Raw genomic sequence first — 22425 nt, 5'->3', positions numbered from 1 at the left:
GTTAAAATGATTAAAATGAATAATTGGTAATTTGAAATAGGAAAAAAGGTCCAAAAAAGAATGAGTGAAGGGAGGGGAAGATGAAAGGAAAAGAGGGAAAGGAAAAACTATGGGAAAAGAGGGAAAGGAAAATCTATGAGAAAAGAAAAAAAAGAAAATGAAATCTATGTAAATATGTAAGGGTGGAGGGGGTGAATGGTGCACAGATAATGGGGAAAAAAAATAAGACCAAGATATATCATGTACAGGTATAAACACCTAATGATAAATGTAAATGAATTTTATACCTATAATGTACCAATAAAAGAACTAAAAAACACCCCAAAAAACAAAAAACAAAAAGTCAGGTAGCAGTTTAATTTCCCCTGAATAAAATTATATTGACTTGAAAAAAGAAAAAAAAAAAAAAAGAACTAGATCTGAAAATAAGGGTCTTGGCAGGGGTGAAACATGTTGGACAGAATGCCATCACTGCCATTCAGTGTTGGAAATTGTAACTTATGAAATGCTACAAGATGCTGTGAAATACACAAAGGCTGAAATACAAGTTAAATGTGCTGTATGCACCTGCAGCCATATTAAAAAATGTATTTATAATGACCTCTCACTAGCTGAACTGAAAGCATTTATAGGTCTGCTGTACTTAGCAGGGATTTTTCACAGAAATCACAGGAATGTAAAAGAATTATGGAAAAGTGATGGAAAAAGTATGGCATAAAATGTATGCCTTTGTAGATGAAAAGACTTATTATACTATCAATTTAGGAATTTAGCCTGGAAGTCAGCCATCAGGTCCTTATTCATGAAGTAATATACTGAATAATATTGTGAACATAATTGTTGCTCCCATCTCCCAAACTAATCAGAATGTGGCATTCAACAATTGGTTTACCACTTTCCAATTGATGTTACATTTTCTAACAGAGCACAAGTTGACCAGCACAGGAACTGTATGCAAGAACAAAGAAGAAATTCGAAATGAAATGTTGCAATTTTAGAAGAGAGAATTGTATAGTGCAATCTTTGGATTTGAGGAAGATTTACATTGGCTTTGTATATGGCCAAGAAAAACAAACTGGTACTGCTGATGTCAACATTGTACCATGATGAAAATATTGATAGGAAAATCTCAACAAAACAGATCCCTGAGATAGAAACTGTCTATAACAAAACCAAAGGTGGAGTAGATGTTGTTGATGAGTTATGCAGCAACTATTACATCATTCAAAACACAAAGCATTGGCTAATGGTTGTGTTTTACTCAATTCAAAACCTGTGTGTCATAAATATTTTGATAGTTTACAAAGAAAATAACAAATGCAAAATGCCACAGAGAAATTTTCTTAGAAGACTAGGATTGGAACTTATAAGAGATCATTTACAGCAGAGGAAAAACAAAAGCTGTTTTCCCAGGGAACTATGCAAAAAAATTGTGGATCACACTGACAGGTGAACAGTCAGGCACAACATCCCAAAGATCTACTAGGACAACAAGAAAAACAAAAAGATGTCAACTGTGTCATACAAAAAAGGACAGAAAATAAATCATACATGCTATTACTGTGATTCTTGTGTATAGAACACACAGTTGTCATGCATGAAGGCTGTCTTGGGTGTGACAGTTGAAGCAAAGATTATTTCTGTGGTAGACTTTCATTTGTTTTTACATTGTAGTTCACATAGGCTTTTATTTTTTATGTTATCTTATATTTTGTAAGCAAGTAAACCGCTGACGTGAAATTGTTGTCTATTCTAGGAACTCATCAGATATTTTATTTTATTCTATTGATATCTTATTTTTTTGCTAAGTGCACATTGTACAATAATATAGTAGGAAGCTCCTGACAAAACAAGATGAAAAGAGATGTGACAAGAATGGCCTGCCCCATAGGAAAGGAAAGCTAAGTACATGTGCTGTCAGGGTAAATGAGGTGTGTTCATGGAACATGCAGTTGTCATGTGTGAAGACTGGCTTGGGTGTGAAACTTGAAGCAAAAGATATTTTTGTTGTAGAGTTCTATTGGTATTTTCATTGTAGTTCATATAAAATTTATTTTTATTGTTCTTTTTTTAGACTTTATATACCAAAAAAGTCAATGTTGAAATTAATGATGTTTTTTTTAAAAAACACTAAATAAATATTAAAAATTAAATATTTTATTTTTGTGATTTTTTTACTGTTAATTACTCATTGTTAACAAAAATTATAAAATTAAAATTAATAGTACATCAATAGAAATATTTTAAAGAATAAACATAGGTGTGATATCCTCATATTTTGGCCCCTTATGACAAAATTAGTGATATGCCACATGGGCTACTACAACTCAAAGATCTTATCTTCCTATAATATTAGGGGCATAAACCAGTGAGGATATGCTGCGTTAAGAGGTTATTAAAGTTCTTCATAAGAATAGCCTCTGGCAATAAGAACAAAACCTCATAATTGGTCCATTTAAAATTATAAATTCTTAAGTAACCACTAATGATGTTGCCAAAAAGAAAACCTAAATTATTGGGCTCTTTGAAGGTTTGAATAACATGAGAGTGAGAATGCTCAGGATATTTTAAATGTTTTCTAAATATAGTTATTTTTAATACATGAAAAATTTAAACTACCTATCAAAGTCATTCACATAATGAAACTGAAATTGAAGTATCCAATACCACACTATGTTTTAGGGACAGGACTAATGAGTATGCATTTTTATTTAATTTTTTGTGCACTTAATTAATTAGCTTATTTATTTGTAGTACTAGAAGAGGTAAATCCTAGGACCTGGTGCATGTTAGACAAGCATTTACCAGTGAGTTTTACTTCGAGCTGTTGGCCTTTTTATCACTCTGTGTTGTTGCCTGAGAAACCATTTATAATATTTGATCATATAGTGGCTTATGTAGTTTATGGAACATTGATTAATAACATTAAAATAATTTAAGATTTAAAAGTAAGTGAAAATGTATGTAGATTCTTCAATTATACATGAAGAATACAAACAAATATGGTATCTGAATTTAGCATGCATCTGAAAGCAGTGGTAAGCACAGCAGGAAGCAAGGTATGTATCATTGCATGACACCATATGGGTCTACCATTTTCTGTCCTGCAATTCTAGCCTTTGGGACTCTGAAAGTCACAGCATGTGGTTCATTGTGAGCACTTCAAGATGAATTACTATTAATCCTTCAATTGTAGTACAGAATATGGATCACAGATATTTTGTGATAAGATATTGTAGGAACTATTCTAGTTGTCATGATTGGCAAAGAACATGTTAAAGTTTTCTTAACAAGAGGGAATCAATTAGGCTTACTATTACAGAAACAGTGTAAAATGTTGGAATCAAGCAATGGTTACATAGACCATAGTTATGTTTCATCCCTGTTACTGTTCTATCCACTGCTCTTTTTGTTTGTTTGTTTGTTTGTTTTCTCACAGTACTGTGTTTATTTGTAATATAAATAGCATCAAAATAGTTACAGGTGTTCCCACAAAATATGCATCAATACCAGTTTCTGCCTTACGTGCACCCATGTGTTTATGAAAGGACTTCTAAAAATGAAAACTTCTCACATTCTGGATTTATACTAACTGTCATTAATAGCTTCTGTACATGCTCTGAGAAGATGGGAATCATAAAATGTTTTCTCACCTTGTCCACATAGGGTTTCCTTTAGCGAGAGTTCTTTAATGTATTTCAAGGTAAATAGGAGAATTGAGCAATTTCCCACAATTGATTACATACATATGATTTTGCTCCCATGTGAATTCTTTTCTGTAGTAGAATGTATTGAGATAAATACAAAATTTCCCACATTGCTCATATATGTTCAGATGCTCGGTCACTATGAATTCTTTCATAAATATAATTATACATATGAATACTGAGGTTTTTTACATTGCTTAGAGAAAGGGAGCTTCCGTCCACTGTGAGTCCTTTCATTTAGTGTAAGACATTTTATATTTTCACAGATAATTTTCTTTCTTACTTTTTAACATCTATGATACTTACTGGAATAACTGAAATACCACTGCTCTTATTATAACTATTGGATGAAGTGTGATAAAAATACTGGAATGTATAAAGTTTAAAAATTGCTACAAAAACCACGCTGTCATTGATTCCCATGAAAATATGTGCTGCTTTTACTTCTTTGTCTGAGAAATATCTGTTCGTTTCAGATGTCTATTTTTAATTGGGTCTTTAAATATGGGGGGTCTGATTTTTTTCAGTTGTTTTTATATTCTAGATAGTAGTGCTTTGTCTGATATACAGCTGCTAAAAGTTTATTCACACATTATAGGCTGTCTCTTATTTCTGTTGGTGGTTTCTCTTGCAGTGCAGAAGTTTTTGAATAAGATGAGGTCCCAGTTGTTGATTCTTTGTGCTAGTTCCTGTGCTACTGAGGTTTTGTTCGTAAAGTCTTTTCCTATGCCAATGTTTTCAAGAGTTCTACCTAACTTATCTTCTAGAAAATTTAGTGTTTCTGTTTCAATATTTAGATCTTTAATCCACTTTGGTCTTAGTTTAGTACATAGTAGAGATATGGGTCTACTTTTAATTTTTGGCAAGTTTAAATCCACTTTTTCCAACACCATTTATTAAAGAAGCTATCTTTCCTCCAGTGTGGGTGATTGGCTCCTTTGTCAAAGATGAGGTGGCTGAGTATGTCTGGAGTTGTTTCTGAACCTTCTAATCTATTCCACTGATCTTTGGGTCAGTTTCTTTGCCAGTACCATGCTGTTTTTATCACAGTAGCTATGTAGAATAGTTTCAAGTTGGGGATTTTGATACCCCTGAAATGTCTCTGTTGCCTGAATTCCTTTTGCTATTCTAGGTCTCTTCTGGCTCCAAATGAATTTTTGGATTGTTTTCTCTAGTTCTGTGAAGTATATTATTGGAATCCCCCCCCCCATTAAGTTTATTGCTCCATTTTAGGTATAAAATGCAGACACAGTCATCATTGGGATCTTGTACCATTACCTGAGTATCTTGGTTCTTATTTTTTTCTCCTTCCCCATGCCCTCCATTCATTCCCTCCATCCTTCCCTATTTGCAAAGACTTTGTTTCCATTTTTTCCTTTTCTCATATTTTTTTCTTTTTCCTTCTTTCCTTTCCCCTATGCCTCCCACTTCCCCTGATCCTTTAGACCTTTACTTCCTATTATACAATATCAATTGTACATTTTTAAAATTACAATATCAAGATCTAGGAGACATTATCACAGATTTTACAGAATGTAAAAGGATTTAGAAAGCATATTTCAAAATTCTGTTTTGAAAGAAATTTAACAACTTCTAAGAAGTACTTTGGAAGACAAACTAATGAAACTAACTCTGGAGGAAATATAAAATTTGAATAGCGCCTATTAAAGAAAGTATATTCCTAGCTTGAAAACCTACCTATATGACAAAAATAGGCTCATATACTTTTTAAAAGATAAATTATATATATACTTTTTAAAGCAGAAAAGAAAAGAAACACTTCTCCCCTCATTTTAGGAAATCAACATTGTTCTAATCCTAAAACTGGATAAAGATAATGGAAGAAAAATGTATGAACATAGACATTTGTTTAACAAAACAAACTATTAGAAGTCAGATCTGGCAGTATGTAGGAAGTGGTTTTATTATAGGGATGGCAGTGTTGGTTCAGCATTGGAAGATCCACCCCCAAAAGTCATCATTATAACAGAGGAAAGGATAAAGCCATATGATCCTGTCACTAGTTGGAGAAAAAGTATTGGACTAAATTTTACAGCTGTTCATGGTAAAAGCTATCAGGAGACTAGAAGAAGAACAGAACCTTCTCAACAGATTAAATACATGTACTCCATACTTCCAGCAAAAATGTATTCTATGACTAGAGAAGATACAATGCTTTCTCTGTAAGGTGGGGGACAAGGACAGATATGCCTACTCTTCATCTGTCCATTAAACTTGGAAACATAGGCTTAAACCAAAATTGTCTGGCAATAAAATGACACAATTAGGATAGGATTGGCAAGATAGAAGCAAAATCTTTGTATGTAGATGAAAAGATTATCTACATAGAAAATGCTAAGAAATTTCTAGGAGCCCTTAGAACTTGTATTTGAATTTAGCAGGATTAGAAAATACAAGGTATGTATAAAAATTCAGGTCTGTGTATACTTGCTATAAATGAAGAATTGGATATTGAAATCTAAAAATTATGTAGGAGTACAAAGGACCTAGAAAAGTAAAAAGAAAAAGAAAAAGAGTGTTGGAAGACATTTAGTACCTAATTTTAAGACTTACACTAAAGCTACAGTAATTAAGGCAGTAGTGGCATAAGGAAAAACATATAGATCATTGGAATAAAACAGAGAATCTAGAAATAGAACCACACGTATATGTTCCGCTGAGTTTTGAAAGATTATTTAATGTTAACATTTTATAGAATATAAACTCAATTCAAGAGCCAAGGAAAACATAGTGTTTTCAGCAAATGGCACTAGAACACCTGGTATCCGTATATAAAAAATTAACCTCAACCCTTAACTTCCATACATAAAAATAATTTGAAAGGATATATGAACCTAAATATGAAAGACTAAAACTATAAAACTTTAAGAAGAAATTATAAGGGAGAATGTTTATGAATTTAGGGTAGGCAAGGACTTCCAAGAATACAAAAAACACTATTTATAAAAGAAAAAAATTGATAAATGGGATTCCATCAAAATTTAGAACTTTAAATGACATCATTAAAATGAAAAGTAGTCCTTAAACTGACCATATTTACAATACATATAACCTATGACCAGAATATATAAAGAACTCTTACAGCTCAGTAATAGACAACCCAATTAAAAAGTAGACACAAGAAGATGATAAATAGCCAATACAGTAAAAGGAAAGGTGTGCAACATTAGAATCAGAAAAATACTAATCAGTACAAAAACAAGATTGAATTACACACTCATTAGGGAGATGAAGTTAAAAGTTTTAAAAGCCTTGTCATGACTTTTTCATTTTGTTGGATTCTCCCCCTTTGCATTTACTTTGTCATGCCCAATGGATTCATTCTACTGGGCTTCCTGGGGTTGTGATCCTCATTGTCTTTTCCTAGGATATTGTCTAAAATTTTTTGGAGTGCTGGTTTGGTATTCATGAAGTTTCTAAGGTGCTCTTTATCATGAAAGTATCTTATTTCTCCATCAGTTTTGAAAGATAGTTTTGTAGGGTACATCAATCTGGGTTGGAGGCTGTTTTCCTTTAGGACTTGAAATACATTGCTCCAAGCTTTTCTTGCCTTGAGGGTTTGCGTTGAGAAGTCTGCTGTGATTCTGATGGACTTTCCTTTATATGTGACTTGTTTCTTTTCTCTCGCTGCTTGTAGAATTTTGTTTTTCTGTTGGGTTTCTGGAATCCTAACAATTATATTGGTAGATTTTTTTTTTATCAAGGCTAGTTGGAGTCCTATATGGCTTACTTGTCTGTATGTCAAGTTCTTTTCCCCTGCTTGGGAACTTTTCTTCCATTACTTCTGTGAACAGTTTTTTTTTTCTATGTCATCTGCACTCTCTCCTGTTTCTTCATTGACTCCAATCAGTCTTACGCAATTCTTCTTCACATCATCTAGCAGCTGCTGGATTGCTTTCTTGTGGTTCCTTACAATTTTAAAGCAATTTTTCTTTTCCTGGTCACCAGTTGCAATCTTATAGTCTAAATCTGAAATTCTGTCCTCACTTGTGCTCATTGTGCTGTGTAGACTTTCAATGGAGTTTTTAATCTCCTGGAAATCTGTTTGCATCTGTTTTACAGATTCCATTCCTAGGTTGGGATTCCATCATGTTCCTCAGATCCTCTATTTTTATTATCTGTGTCCTCTCTAGATTTATTAACCATGTCCTGCACTATGGGCATAATCGTTGCTGTTATCTGGGAAATTATTTCTGATTTCATATTTTCCAGATCCTCTTTTGTTGCCAGTTCAGGGAGTCCATGTGGTTGAGTATCAGATTGTTCCATTTTGTTTCCCTTTGGGGTTGTTGTAGGTGATCTGGAAGTGTGTTTTTGAGGCTTGTTTATGTGTTCTCATTTCCACGGGGTGGGGAGGTGTGCTGTTGGCACCCATGTGGCTCATCTCCTCTGCCCTAGGAGCCAGCAGTGGAATAGTGGCAGGGAGCCTCCTCCTGGGTGCTGGGATTGGCTCACCTCCTCTGCCCTAGGAGCCAGCTGTGGAATGGCCTATTGGAATTTCATTTGATATTGCATTAAATCTGTATAGTGGTTTTGGATCTATGGCCATTTTCACTGTATCGGTTCTTCCTACCCAGGAAGAAGGGATGTCTTTCCATATTCTTATATCATCTCCATTCTCTTTTTTTCAGAGTGCTGTAGTTTTCAGTGAAGAGGTCTTTTGCTTCCTTTGTTAGATTAATTCCTAGATATTTCTTTTTTGGCGGATGTTATTATTAAAGAAATTTTTTACCTAATTTTACTTTCAGTGTGTTTGTTATTTGTGTACAAAGAAGGTTATTGTTTTTTGAATGTTGACCTTGTATCCAGCTACTCTATTGAATCTGTCAATTAAGTCTGGAAGTCTTTTGGCAGAGTTCTTTGGGTCTTCTATGTAAAGTATCATATCATCAGCAAATAATGACAGTTTAACTTCTTCCTTTCCTATCTTTATTCCTTTTATTACTTTCTCTTGTTGAATTGCTGCAGCTAATTTTTCCAGCACTATATTGAATAGGAGTGGTGATAGTGGACATCTTTGTCTTGTTCTGATTTTAGCATCAAGGTTTTCGGTTTTTGACCATTTAGTATGATGTTGGTTGTTGATTTTTCATATATAGCTTTAGTCAGGTTGAAATAAAGATATTCTATTCCAATATTCTCTAGTGTTTTTATCACATATTGTTGTTGGATTTTGTTGAATGCTTTTTCTGCATCTATTGAAATGATCATATGGTTTTTGTTCTTGGCTCTGTTATTGCAGTATATTACATTTATTGATTTACGTATTTTGAACCATCCTTGCATCCCTGGGATAAATCTGACTTGGTCAGGGTGTATGATCTTCTTGATGATCCTCTGTATTGTGTTTGCCAGTATCTTGTTGAGGATTTTTGCATCTATGTTCATTAGGGAGATTAGCCTGTAGTTCTCTGTTTTGGTTGGCTTTTTCCCTGGTTTTGGAATCAAAGTAATACTTGCTTCTAGAAATGAATTTGGAAGTATTGCTTCACTTTCAATTTCCTTGAAAAGTTTAAAGAGTAATGATAATAGTTTTTCTCTAAATGTCTTGAGGAACTTAGCAGTGAAGCCATCAGGACCTGGCATTTTCTTTGTTTTAAATTTTTAATTACATTTTCAGTTTCACTGATTATAATTAGAGTGTTTAGAATTTTTATATCTTCTTCATTTAACTTTGGCAATTTGTATGTTTCTAGGACTCTGTCTATTTTTTTTTGTGATTTCCATTTAATTAGAGTACAGGTTCTTGAAGTTGGTATTGATGATCTTCTGGATTTCTGCTCAATCTGTTGTGACTTCACCTTTTCCATTCTTTTTGTTTGTTTGTTTTTTGGTACCAGGGATCGAACACGGGTCCTTGCGCTTGTGGGGCAGGCAGTGGAACCACTGAGCTACATCCCTGGCCCAACCTTTTTCATTCTTAACTACATGGATTTGAGCCTTTTCTTTCCTTTTTTTTGATAAAATTGGCTAATGGTTTCTTGATTTTATTTGTTCTTTCAAAAAAACCAACTCTTTGATTCATAGATTATTTTTTGTATCATTCTCTTAGTCACCATTGCATTGATTTCTGCTCTGATCTTTATAATTTCCTCTGTCATACGAGGTTTGGGTTTGTCATGTTTTTGTTTTTCTAGGACCTAGATGTTCATCATTAGGTTGTTTATTTGAGTTCCCTCTGTTTTCCTAATATGGGCATTCACTACTTTGTATTTCTCTCATAGAACTGCTTTCATTGTGTCCCATAGATTCCTGTAGGTTGTACCAGCATTATCATTTACTTGTAGAAACTCTCTAATTTCTTCTTTAATTTCCTCTGTGACCCCTTGGTTGTTCAGGAGGGTGTTATTCAATTTTCATGTGTTTGTGGGTGTTTTGTGATTTCTTATGCTCTTGATTTCCAATTTTATTGCACTATGGTCTGATAATAAACAGGGGTAACTTCAATTCTTTTGCATTTACTTACACATGTCCCATGAGCTAGCATGTGGTCTATTTTGGAGAGTGACCCGTGTGCACCCAAAAACAATGTATATTCTGATTTTGTGGGGTGGAACACTCTGTAGACATCTATTAATGTCCATTTGTTGAAAAGCTTCATTCAGTTCTAGAATTTCATTTTTTTTTTCTAGATGATCTATTTGTGACACTGAGATATTGAGGACCCCCACTACAATTAGTGCGTATATGGTTTTTCATGTCCATTAATTTTTTTTATATAGTTGGGGGCATTTGTATTTGGTGCATATATATTTGTGATCATCATGTCTTCCTCTTGGATTGTTCCTTTCACAAGTATGTAGTGACCATCTTTGTCACTCTTAATTAGTTTTGGTTTGAAATCTATTTTGTCTGCAAATAAGATTGCTACCCCTGCTTTTTTTCTGCGTTCCTGTCACATGGAGAACTGTTTTCCATCCTTTTACTTTCAGTCTATGAATTTCTTTTTGTGTTAAGTGTGTTTCTTGTATAAAGCATATTGTTGGATTTTGCTTCTTAATCCATTCTGCCCGTCTATTTCTTTAGATTGGTGAATTGAGGCCATTAACATTGATAGTTATAATTGATAGATATTAATGCATTCTTGTCATGATGTTTTACTTTTGTTGGCTCTTTTATTTTTTATTTTTTCCCCCTTTCCCTTTAGTTTCTTGCCTTGCCTGGTGGCTTCACTCTGTTGGGCCTCATGGAATTGTGACCTTCACTGTCTTTTTCTAGGATATTTTTTAGAATTGTTTGGAGTGCTGGTTTGGTGTTCATGAAATTTCTTAGGTGTTCTTTGTCATGGAATTATCTAATTTTCCCATTGATTTTGAAAGAAAATTTTGCAAGATACAACAGTCTAGGTTGGAAGTTACTTTCTTTTAGCTTTTGAAATACTTCACTCCGGGCTCTCCTTAACATGAGGGTTTGTGCTGAGATGTGAATCTGATGGGCTTTCCTTTGTATGTGATTTGTTTCTTTTCTCTAACTGCTTATAGGATTTTGTTGTTCTGTTGTGTTTCTCGGATCCTCACTCTTATATATCTATGGTGTAGCTTTTTTTTTTATCATGGCTAGTTGGAGTTTTATACGCCCCACTTATCTGTATGTCAAATTCTGTACTTCTGTCTGGGAATTTTTCTACTATTACTTTTGTGAACAATTTTTTAATGTCATTTATACTTTCTCCTGTGTTTTTGTGGACTCTTATCAGTCTTATATTATTCTTCTTTGCTTCATTTAGCAGCTGCTGGATTGATTTCTTGTGGTCCCTTACTATTTTTAAGAAATCTCTGTTTTCATGCTCACTAACCACAATTCTGTCTTCTACATTTGATATTCTAACTTCACATTCAGTCAATCTGTTTTGAATACTTCCAATGGAGTTTTAAATCTCCTTGATATCTATTGGAAATTGTTCCATGGATTCCATTTCCTTCCTGTGTTGGGTGATAATGGTTTCCATTTCTTTTTTATGCTGGGCATTCATGGCTTCCAGCATGGTTCTGAGATCATCTATTTTTTAAATCTGTTTCTGTTCTAGAGCCTCTAATCATGTCTTTCACTATGCTCACCATCTCTGTAGTTATCTGGGAAATTATTTCTGTTTTGAATTTTTCGAGAGCCTCATTCATCTGTTTTGTTACTTCCTGTGCTATCAGTTCAGGGTGTCCAGGTGGTTGATTATTATATTTTTCCACCTTGTTTCCCCAAGAATTTGCCTTTAGTGAGCTGGAAGTCTGTGTTTTTGTCTTGCTAAGGTGTCTTCTCATTTTTAATTTTGTTGTTGGTGATTTTTTTTGGCTTTAATTCCTCAGCTGATACTCCAATATTTCTTATTTTGAGTATCATTATTACTGGTGTTTAGAGCCCCTTAGGAATGATTGCTTCTCAGAGATATGTTCCAGGTATAGCTGAACTTTTTAGGCTTTGTGTCTCTAATGACTCTTAGGCAATCTCATTTTCAGTATACCAGGGAGGACAACTGATTAGATCAATCATAACACCTTAGCCCAAATGACAGAATCAGCATAAAACACAGCTTAGAAAATGACAATGTGTGGTAGCAGTTAATCTGTCACCTTCAACCATGCACTCTATATCAAAATCTAGGGGCCAAAATATTTTTTCAGTAAGTAAACCCTTTAATATGGCAAATTTACCCTTCTGGATAAGGATTTAGCAAAGATTGGGGAGGGAGGGGTAAAGAGATATAGGGAGAGGGAAAGATTAGAGGTGAGGGTAGAAGACATGGGAAGATCATGCAAATTGTACAGATTTGTTGAAGACAGGAGGAAAAGACAGAGCAAAAGAACAGAGGCAAGTACAGAAGAAACTGACAGCAAAAGGGAAGCTAGAAATTGTATTCACCGTCTTATAAAAGTGACAGTCGAGAGGACAGAGAGAGAGAAAAAATTCAGAAAAGGATAGGAACAGGAACAAAGAGGGAGAGAAATATAGAGCCAGAAGGGATAGAGAGAGAGAGAGAGAGAGAGAGAGAGAGAGAGAGAGAGAGAGAGAGAGAGAAATATATATATATAAAACAAAACAAACAAACAAGAAATGGTCTCCCTTAAGATATGTCTCTGTTGTTCTGGTAGGCAATGTGGACAACAGTGTGCAGGTCTAAGTCAATTAGTCTGTGGTCTACTGAGATTCAGGCTGATTTCTGGCTGCATGATCCAATCTGAGGTCCCTGACCTCTTGCAGGATTAAATGCTGCAAGGTTCTACTGCAGGTTCCAGCTGTCCTCCCCACTATGGGAGTCAGACTTTCTATGGGAGGTGCTGATCCCACCAACTTACCAACCACATTCTTGAAAAAAAGACTACCAGAACTGCTTTGAAAAGGGGCAGGAACAATGAGAAAAATGTGTTTAAAGCAAGAGGGAGTATTTGGAAGAGGAATAATGGCAATATGTAATGTATTTTAATATAAATTTTTATTTTAAACAATCACAATATATTTTGATCACCACTTGTAGTTATACAGTTGCAACAATGATTTGAAATTTTAATAATTTAACATAAAATTTCAAGAAATTTGATTCTCAAAAAATGAATTATCAAATTTAAACTAACAATATACTCTATTGCTATCACATTTCACCTCAAATTTTTATTATTCTCTCCATTCTGGTACCTTTAATGTCATATAAACTTTATTGGCTCAATATTAAGCATAATGTTTCAACTATAATGTTTAAATATTTAAGTCATTTAGATAATCTGGATATATATATGTATATAAATGTATATATCCATATATATATATATGCTTTATGTTTATATGGAGATTCATGTGTGCTTTATCAAAAACAAGAAACAAAACTATGGTTTCAGGTATCAGATTAATTACTAGTACCATTGCACTGGAATTAGCCTACTGCAAAGGGTTTATGCATTAAAGAAAAATCAATTTGGTGTAAATTTAAGTGCTATGAGCTGTTTCAAGGACTACATTTATTTATGCATTTAGATATCTCTAAAATCCCATGGTAACTCTTCCCATACCTTTAAAAATTTGAGTTAAGAAAGAAAATATTAGATGTCATATATCGATCTCAAGGAAGATAAGTTTTAGTATTGACAGATGCATGTGTTAGTATATCACTTAAAATCTTAAATTAAACTAAGAGTTCTTAAATAAACTGTGTACATTTTCAGGAATGATGCAATAAAAAGGAAGAAAAGATTTGCTGTGTAAATTGTAGTAACAAATTATAGAAAGTTACTTCAATGTTCCTAATATGTCAATCAATTATTTAAAACTCTTCCATCAACATCTATGTACCTATTCAGTTTAATTTAAATGATAAAACTATAAATCATTTATTTTGTTCTGTCTTTCAAATGATCATTATTTGTTATAATTTCCACAAAAGATAAAATTCATCACTACTGCCATTTTCTACAAAAGAATGACTATCTGGGGCCAGGGATTTAGCTCAATGGTTCCACTGCCTGCCTCACAAGCAGAAGGACCGGAGTTCCATCCCCGTTACCAAAAAAACCAAAAAAAAGAATGACTATCTTGTTTTTTCTTTTTTTGTTTGAAACCTTTCTTGAAGGTCAAAAATTAATTCAACAGGATGTATCTATTTATCGAATTGATGTAACATCATTATTTAAGAATAAGTGCAGTTTCTATGGCTAAATCCTCATTATGTAACACTAAGATAAATGTTCTCCTTTCCCTAAATCCTGTCCTTTACAAAGAATTAATGTCACTATGTAGGAGGATTTTCAACTTCTCTCATATTTCTGGTATTTAATTTTATTTATTAACAATATAACATTGAATCCTTGAAAATACATTCTTGTGCATTTTGATTTTCAGTTCTCTTCTCTCTAAATTAGGAGTTAAATTTATAATAAAGCACGACCTTCAGAGAATCACTTCCTGAATTGAAGATCTGTATATGTCATTGAAGATTTTATTAGACTGCCTACAAATACTTAACATTTGATACCTTGATTCCTTATTTATTTCTCTATTTTCTAAGATAAGATCTTGTCTCCAATCATGTGCTTGTTCTCAAACGTATTATTCTAGTACAAATGCTTTGCCTTGTTTTCTTTTAACCTAAAACAACTTGCGATCTCACTCCTAGTGCTTAAAATTTTATCAGTGAGTGCCCCTGCACAATCATGTTTTCAACAATTTTCCTACAGAATAAACCCTTAAAGTGTCATGAAAATGAAGCCATCAAACCATTGACCCACACTTGACTTTTGGCTAAGCAGTGCATTCTCCATATGCTCACTTCAGGTGGCATAAAGAATCTTCAAATGCAGAATTTGGGTTCCCAGTGCAACAGCCAATGTCCATTGTTCCTGGAAGAGTTAGAAATCTGGGTATTCACCATCACTTCTTGAAGGGCAGAACCAAACCTTCCTACATCTATCAATATGGGCTTACTTCTTTAGTAAGGTAAAGATCTCAGGCAAAGAGTGGCAAGTAGTGTATGTGTAAACTTTATGTGGAAAGACTACTCATATAGATCTATTCTGAGGTAAATTTTTATCTGGCCTTTAATGTTAAGTTACATGGATATTGAGATTATTTAACTCAAAAATAGGTTTTGGCCTTAAGTAAACCAAAATACTTCAAAATTTTGTTCTAATACTTGTGAACTTTTTTTCTGACTCTCATATGAATAGGAATTGCTGTCAAATTGTAGAAATATTGTTGGGATCCACTGTAGACACAAACCTCAATTTATAATACTTGATTCATGAATTGGCCAAGATAACTACTTTTTAAGAGGTAGCTTAGTTATTTTCTCATTGCTGAGACATAATACTCAACAACCACAATTTAAAGGAGTAAAGATTTATTTTGGCTCACAGTTTGTAAAGTTTTCAGTCCATAGTTGGCTGGCTCCAATGCTGGGCAACTGGCAGAGGACATGGCAGAAAAGAAACAGTCCATGGCAGGAGGCAGAAAGAGCTGAGGAGAGGAGGGATATGTACTTTTCCAGGTCATTCCTTCAGTGACCTAATTCTTCTCATCAGGCTTCATCTTCTAACGTTACACCCAGCTGTAACACATCAGTGGAATAATCCGGTATCACACACCCATGATCCAGATTCAAACACCCATCATCTGACACCATGAGTGCCTAAGGCTTTGGGGGAACTTCTAGATATAAGCCATAACAGGAAGTTTCTATCTGGCCTCTAGTACTATTCTTATTTTTTTTTTACTTTTGATTGCTCTGGATGAGGAAGTGGGAAGCTGAAATTTTAACTTATAGCACTTTAGTTTTATCATGATCCGAGCTTTCATAGGAGGAATATAAACCCCAAAATGAATTTCAAGCAATCGCCTGAGGTAGGTGGATGGATTATAGTTCTTTTCCTAAATGAACTGCTATTAATGTGACCTTCAATAAACTAGTCAAATTTTATTCATTAGTTTCTTCCTTGTCAAAGTAAATGGTTAAGAATGTATGACTACCAATCATGCATGGGTAAAATGAAGAGAAATGAAAAGCAAAATACAACCATAAGAAATGAAGATTGGCTTTGGAAATATAACATATATAGAGAGAGAAATTATGATCTATATTTTTTCTTTGTGATTTACTTTGAGTGGATAATGCTCAAGTATGTTGCTTGTTTGGTTTGCTGTTCATATTAGTCTCATGAAAGATGGTTTCACAAATAGATTAGGTTTACTATATATTTTTCCCTAACTGAAGCAGATAGTTACATGGCTGGTTTCTCCTAATGGAGAGATTTATTGTCAGGCTGAAATGAAAATGTGATAAGTGAATTTCTTAATTTGACCTTTTCTCAATGTGCATATTTCACATTTCAATCAAATCCAAATGAATGTTAACCAATGATTTTATGCACTTGAATTACACCAAAAAGTGTAAAAATATAAATTTTAAGAAGATTAAACTGTACATAAAATAGTTCTTATTAATTTTGGGAGCTATTTGAGTTTTCACTATTACACTAATTTTTTGAAAAAGTACAAGACATTGCTAATTCTTTCAAAGAAGAAATCTATCATATATCATCTCTAAACAAGTAAAAAAAAATTAACACAGACTACATTTTAAAAGAGGAAGGAGATTAAATAGTTCAAAATATAATAACATTTTTGCATCACTTCCTTAATTCTTTTTATACATTGGTCTTCCATATCTGCATGTATTTCAAGTGATTCAACAATTAACACTGCTCAATACTGAGCCTATTGATTCTTTATGGAAAATCTTATGTTTGTGATGAGAGGGCTGAACAGTAAGTTAGTTAATGTCATTGATATAACAGGGAAGAATGAAGTTGGTATATCAACTGTAGAAAAAAGAATCTATATCTGCAATTATTGATTAACACCATTTAGAATCAATAATACTCCAGAATACTGTTATTTAAAGAAAATTAATTAGGAAATTAAGAAGTCAAGTATTTCTTGTGCTCTTTTAATAGCTAGTTTCTCACTTCACCTTCTTATTTTATTAGCCAAGTTTCTACAGAGAAACAAAACCAACAGGTTATAGAAACATGAACAAGTTCATAGAAAGAAATTCGTTTTAAGGAACTTGTTCACATAATTGGAAAGGTAGAAAAGTCCCATGATCTACTATTTGCAAGTTGAAGGCTTAGGAAAGATGCGGTGTAGTGCCAGTCCAAGTCCAAAGTTCTGAGACCTAGGGTTCTGGGGAAGATGGCAATGATCGATGTCCCGGTTTGAGTCTAGAGTCCTGAGAACCAGGAGCACTGATGTTGGAAGAGGGGTGAAAATGAACGGTCTAACTGAGCAGATAGCACATTTGCCTTTCTGTGTCTTAGTTCTATCTGCTTTCTCAAACAATGAAGAGATGGATCATGTCCATGTGCTTTGGTGATCTTCTTTACTAAGTCTAGATGGTCTGTTACATTCTTTCCAGCATTAAGATTCTGTGATTCTTCCACATTGTTATTCATTGGTTACAACAAATTCATGATCATACTCCTCGTAATTTGGCTCTGCAAAGAATCCATCAATTTGTCTATGTAGTTATGAATAGGCTGAAATTTGTGAAAAAAGGCTTCTTTTGTGGGTCTCTTATGTTCTGCCTGCTGAAATTTTACACACAGAATATGCTGCTTTCTTTACAGGGAAACTATATATTTGCAAAGTGTTTCATGGAGCCTCTTCTCCTGGGATTTTTTTATGATTGCTGATCATGTTACTCTTTCAAATAAATCCAAAACAAAGTAAAAGCAAACAACAATAAAAAAAAATTAGAAAAAATCCATCATTCTCAGAAACCTATGCCCAAAGGGGAACATTTCCTGTCATATTTAACAATTCATATTTCTCATTCTAAGATCTGTTTGTCCTATTAAAAAGCATGTTAACATTAAGTCTGGTGTTAGATTTGCATTTGTTTCCAAAAAATAATCTATACTACACCATGTGTGAAATTAATTATTAAAAGAAAATTGTTAGACTGGGTTCAAATGATGACATATGTTATTTTCTTCACTTGACGTACTCATAAATATGCCTATGAATTCAGGTAACTGTGAAGTTCTCCACTTGAATTATGTAAGCACTGAAATAAATGAAATTTTATTTAGAAAAATAATAATATTTTAAATGTTAGCAATAAAAATTCAAAATAATCCAAATGAAATCTACAGAATCTCAGTATTTCATAAAACTACATAATATCTAGGATTATAGTAACTAATCATTCTCTTTTTTAATAAAGCAAGAGGATCAACTAAATTGGGACAAAGTATGACTAGAAAAAGACTAGAGAAAAATGACTTGATATATTAAATAAAAATAGCATATATTAAAAAATTATAAGAATGAACATTAGAATCCTTTTAAGATTTATAATAAAGACAAAGCCAAAAGAAAATTAAATTTTATTTATAAAAATAAATATGTTACAAAGCATACAGTACTATCACCTCATCCTTCTTTTAGTGTTCATTTCAATAGAAACATTAAGGAATTCTTAGATGTTACCATAAAGAAAAATTCCCATTTTGCAAGGATAATAAGGAATTTCGGTGTTTTGTTAAGCAAGTTTTATATGCTCCTCCAGTTTATTTTTTACTTGATCATTTATACAACTGAACATGCAGGTCCATTAATACACAGGCACAATAATTCAAAGCTAAGATCTACTTAATGTGTCTCACTTTTTCTCTGTTTCTTTAATTTCTTCCCCAGAAGAATACTCATGAAGAATATTTTCCATGTTTGGATCACATGATGTATTTGTCAACTTTGAATTACTGTAAAAAATCTGAGATTTTTAATTTAAAAAGGGTTCATGTTTTTGGAGATTTCAGTCATTGTCATTTGGCTCCATGGCTTTTCACCTGTGCAGGATCAAATGTATCATTACATAATAGGCAGCCCGTCCTGGTGGGGAGCATGTGGTAGAATGCAGAGCTCACCTCATGCCAGCTGGGAAGCAGAGAAGAAGGGGCTGACATTCCATAACTCTCTTCAAGGGCACAACACCAAATGACCTAACTTGGTCCCATTTTTCCCAACTGGTTACAGGTTCCACCACTTCACAATAGCATTTGGGGACCAAGCCTTTAACATACAGACTTATGAGGGAGATAAGATTCAAACCACAGCACATGAAGAAGATGAACTGATCTCTGTTAACAGAAACTAGGATGAAACCAACTGACACTGCAGACACATAGGGTTGAGTTTCAGGATGTAGTGTAGATTTGGTATTGAAGAGGTTAAAGGCTATCAGTTCATCAAAACAACTACGTATTGCAATTCACATGCATTACATTTACCAAAGTTGTAAGTAAACAAATAATATATGTAACTGACAAAATTTGATTTAAGAAATAATATATGCATAAAAATTATTTTTAGAAAAAGAGCATATGAATTGAGGAAAAACTTGGAATAGAAAAACAATGATAAAATTTCCTTGTAGATGTGTAAATATCTGAAAAACTACAAGATAAATTCTAATTTTAAATTAAGGTTGATGACATATTTATTAATATGACACATATGGCTATATAAGTTAGTCAAACTTAGATATCAAAACATAATGAGTAGTTCAGTAAAATTATTAAAGCTAACTTTAATTGTAAAATTTTAAAAGATGAATAGTAAATTCATCTATAATACCGAAAGAAGTGTAAAAGATGATATAGCTCATGTATAGATGAAGTTTATCTATGCTTTGTGTGATATAGCACAAAGTAATAAAAGTTAATATCCAGTTTATGAAATACTAAACGTATACAATCTATGATTTTATATAACAACTATATGTTATCTAACACTTTTTCTCCATAGAAAATGTCCTTATAATATTATTTATAAAGGCCTTTTAAAGATAGCTTGTTTAATATATACACTGACCAATCATAAATCAAAGTTTAACAGATTCAGAATGTCATAAAACTAATCATTCAGAGAGCATGTTATAAAAATGCTTGAAATAATTTACCTCCTCATTTTTATAATTCCATCTTCACTGATCTTCCTCCACATCCTAGACAACCACTCCCCAAAATCTACCATTTTAAATAGTATAACATTTTTATAGATGAATGTCTTTGAATTTACTTCACTGAATGGAATTGCACTGATGGAACGAGTACATACTGCGATATTTATGAAGAAAATGGTATGATAATTATGAAAAATTAAAATTTTGTAGTGTTTATTATGTCCCAAGCATCATGCTAAATGCTTATCCACAAAAGACATATAAAAATAGTACAGCTTTAACATGTTAAGTAATTTAATATTACATTACTAGCACAAGAAGAATTTAAGATTTGGTACAACCTTGTTAGAATGTAGAGATATATCCTGAAACATTTTACAATGTAATGCTAATAGGATAATATTTATTACTAATATATAGACAATTGAATTCTCCATTAAAGCATTTTTAAAAAGTAAGCACAAGGATAATTTGCAGAGAACTCCTATTTGGTTTTTTAATACCCAAACATAACAAAATACATTTACTAGATATACAATGTACCAAAATATTATATTAGATAATAGGAGGAGAATAAGATTAACTATATAAATTCAATGAGCATGTTAAAAATACATTGATAACAATCTATTTTAATATTTTCTGTAGCCTATTTCCTTAATCAGCTAAATTGGGTCTATCTAATAATTAATTTGTATGACTTTTGTTACTTTAGAACTTGTCTATAGGGTATTTTAATTAACTTCATAACTTTAATGAACATTTACACATGTATCTATTCCTATTAAATTTTAATTAGAAAAATCATCCATATACTTCATTAGACCACAATATTATATGGCTGAGATTGTTTCTGGTTAGTGCCACCCATAAAAGTAAGTTTATGGACTTTCTTTGACTACTCAAACATCTCATGTTAATATGAAATCAACGGCAAACGCTAGTTCACACAATCACCCAAAGCATCATATACTACTATTCCACACTTATAGTTTGACCAAAATAGCATAAAAATGAATATATTCCTAACATTGACTAAAGTTGTTACTGATATTCATAAATATAATTCCTTAATGAAATTGTTCATTATTATGGATTCTCAATGTTATCCAAGTTATCTATTACCCTTGTACACAAAATTTTGTGAATATGTATGATTTTCTGATTTGAAATTTTAGTATGTAAAAGAGTGTCTAGCAACATATATAATCATGCAGAGGAAAATTAATATATTTTGGCACCAAAATATAAATTAGTGTATGTATATTTTTCAATTCTTTGAAATACTGACTCTCCTTCACAGCTATTTTGCCAACATTCAAAAAAAAATCTTAAACCTCTCGTTATCTCTGTTACCTTGTGTTGTCATGTTGTTCCTGCTCTGCCATGCCTGTTTGTCATCCCTGCCTTGGAGTTGCCAGATTATGGACTGAAACTTCTAAGAACTGTAAGCCAAATAAACCCCTTCCCCTTAAACTTTGGGTGTCTGGTATTTTGTCTGAGCAACAAGACAAAAGCAACTAACACAGAAATTTGGTACCAAGAGTAGAGTCATTGCTGTGACATTACATGGCCATGTGGCTCAAAAGCCTTTGAAATAGGCTTGTGGGAAGAGGAAGAGTTAGGAAAAATCTAGAGGTAATTGGCTATAGAAGCAGTGCTGGAACATCTTAGGCTATTTTGTATGGAAGATTCTGGTCAGAGTTCAGAAGACCAGAAAGCTAGTAAAGACCGGGCTCAGGAGATTGCTGCTGGGAAGAAGGACTATATTGGCTGGTGGATTCCAGTCGATGTGTGTTATGGCTTGGCAGAACATTTGTCTGCTTTTGGTTCATATCCAGAGACTTTGCCTGAGACTGAGTTTAGGGGCACTGGACTAATTAATCTTGCAGAAGAAATTTCAAGGCAGTTGAATATTGAGGTGGTGGCATGGCTACTGTTGAGGGCTTTAAGCCAGATCTATGTTGAGAATCAAGAGCAAAAAGCCCAGTAGAATGATTTAAAACATTTTTAGTTTTGCCAGAAAGGAAGCTCCAGTAAAGCTGTGGACTGATAAGATAGAGCAGAGGAGATCTTGTTTGCTGAGAAGGAACAAGAGAATAGAAAAGATGGCCTGAGGGCATCATAGTGTAAAACCGAGGGCCTTACCAAACACTCAGAGGAGCTGACTGCAGGGAAGAACAACACCCAGGAGGGAACACACTGGACAAGTTGGAAAGTAAAACAGACCTTTATTAGTCTGGCCAGATGGCACTC

This window comes from Heterocephalus glaber, unplaced genomic scaffold (assembly GCF_053883595.1).
Source record: "Heterocephalus glaber isolate CG9 unplaced genomic scaffold, H.glaber_assembly_v1.0 deba00000546, whole genome shotgun sequence".
NCBI lineage: Eukaryota > Metazoa > Chordata > Mammalia > Rodentia > Bathyergidae > Heterocephalus > Heterocephalus glaber.
Note: the sequence above shows the minus strand (reverse complement) of the source record.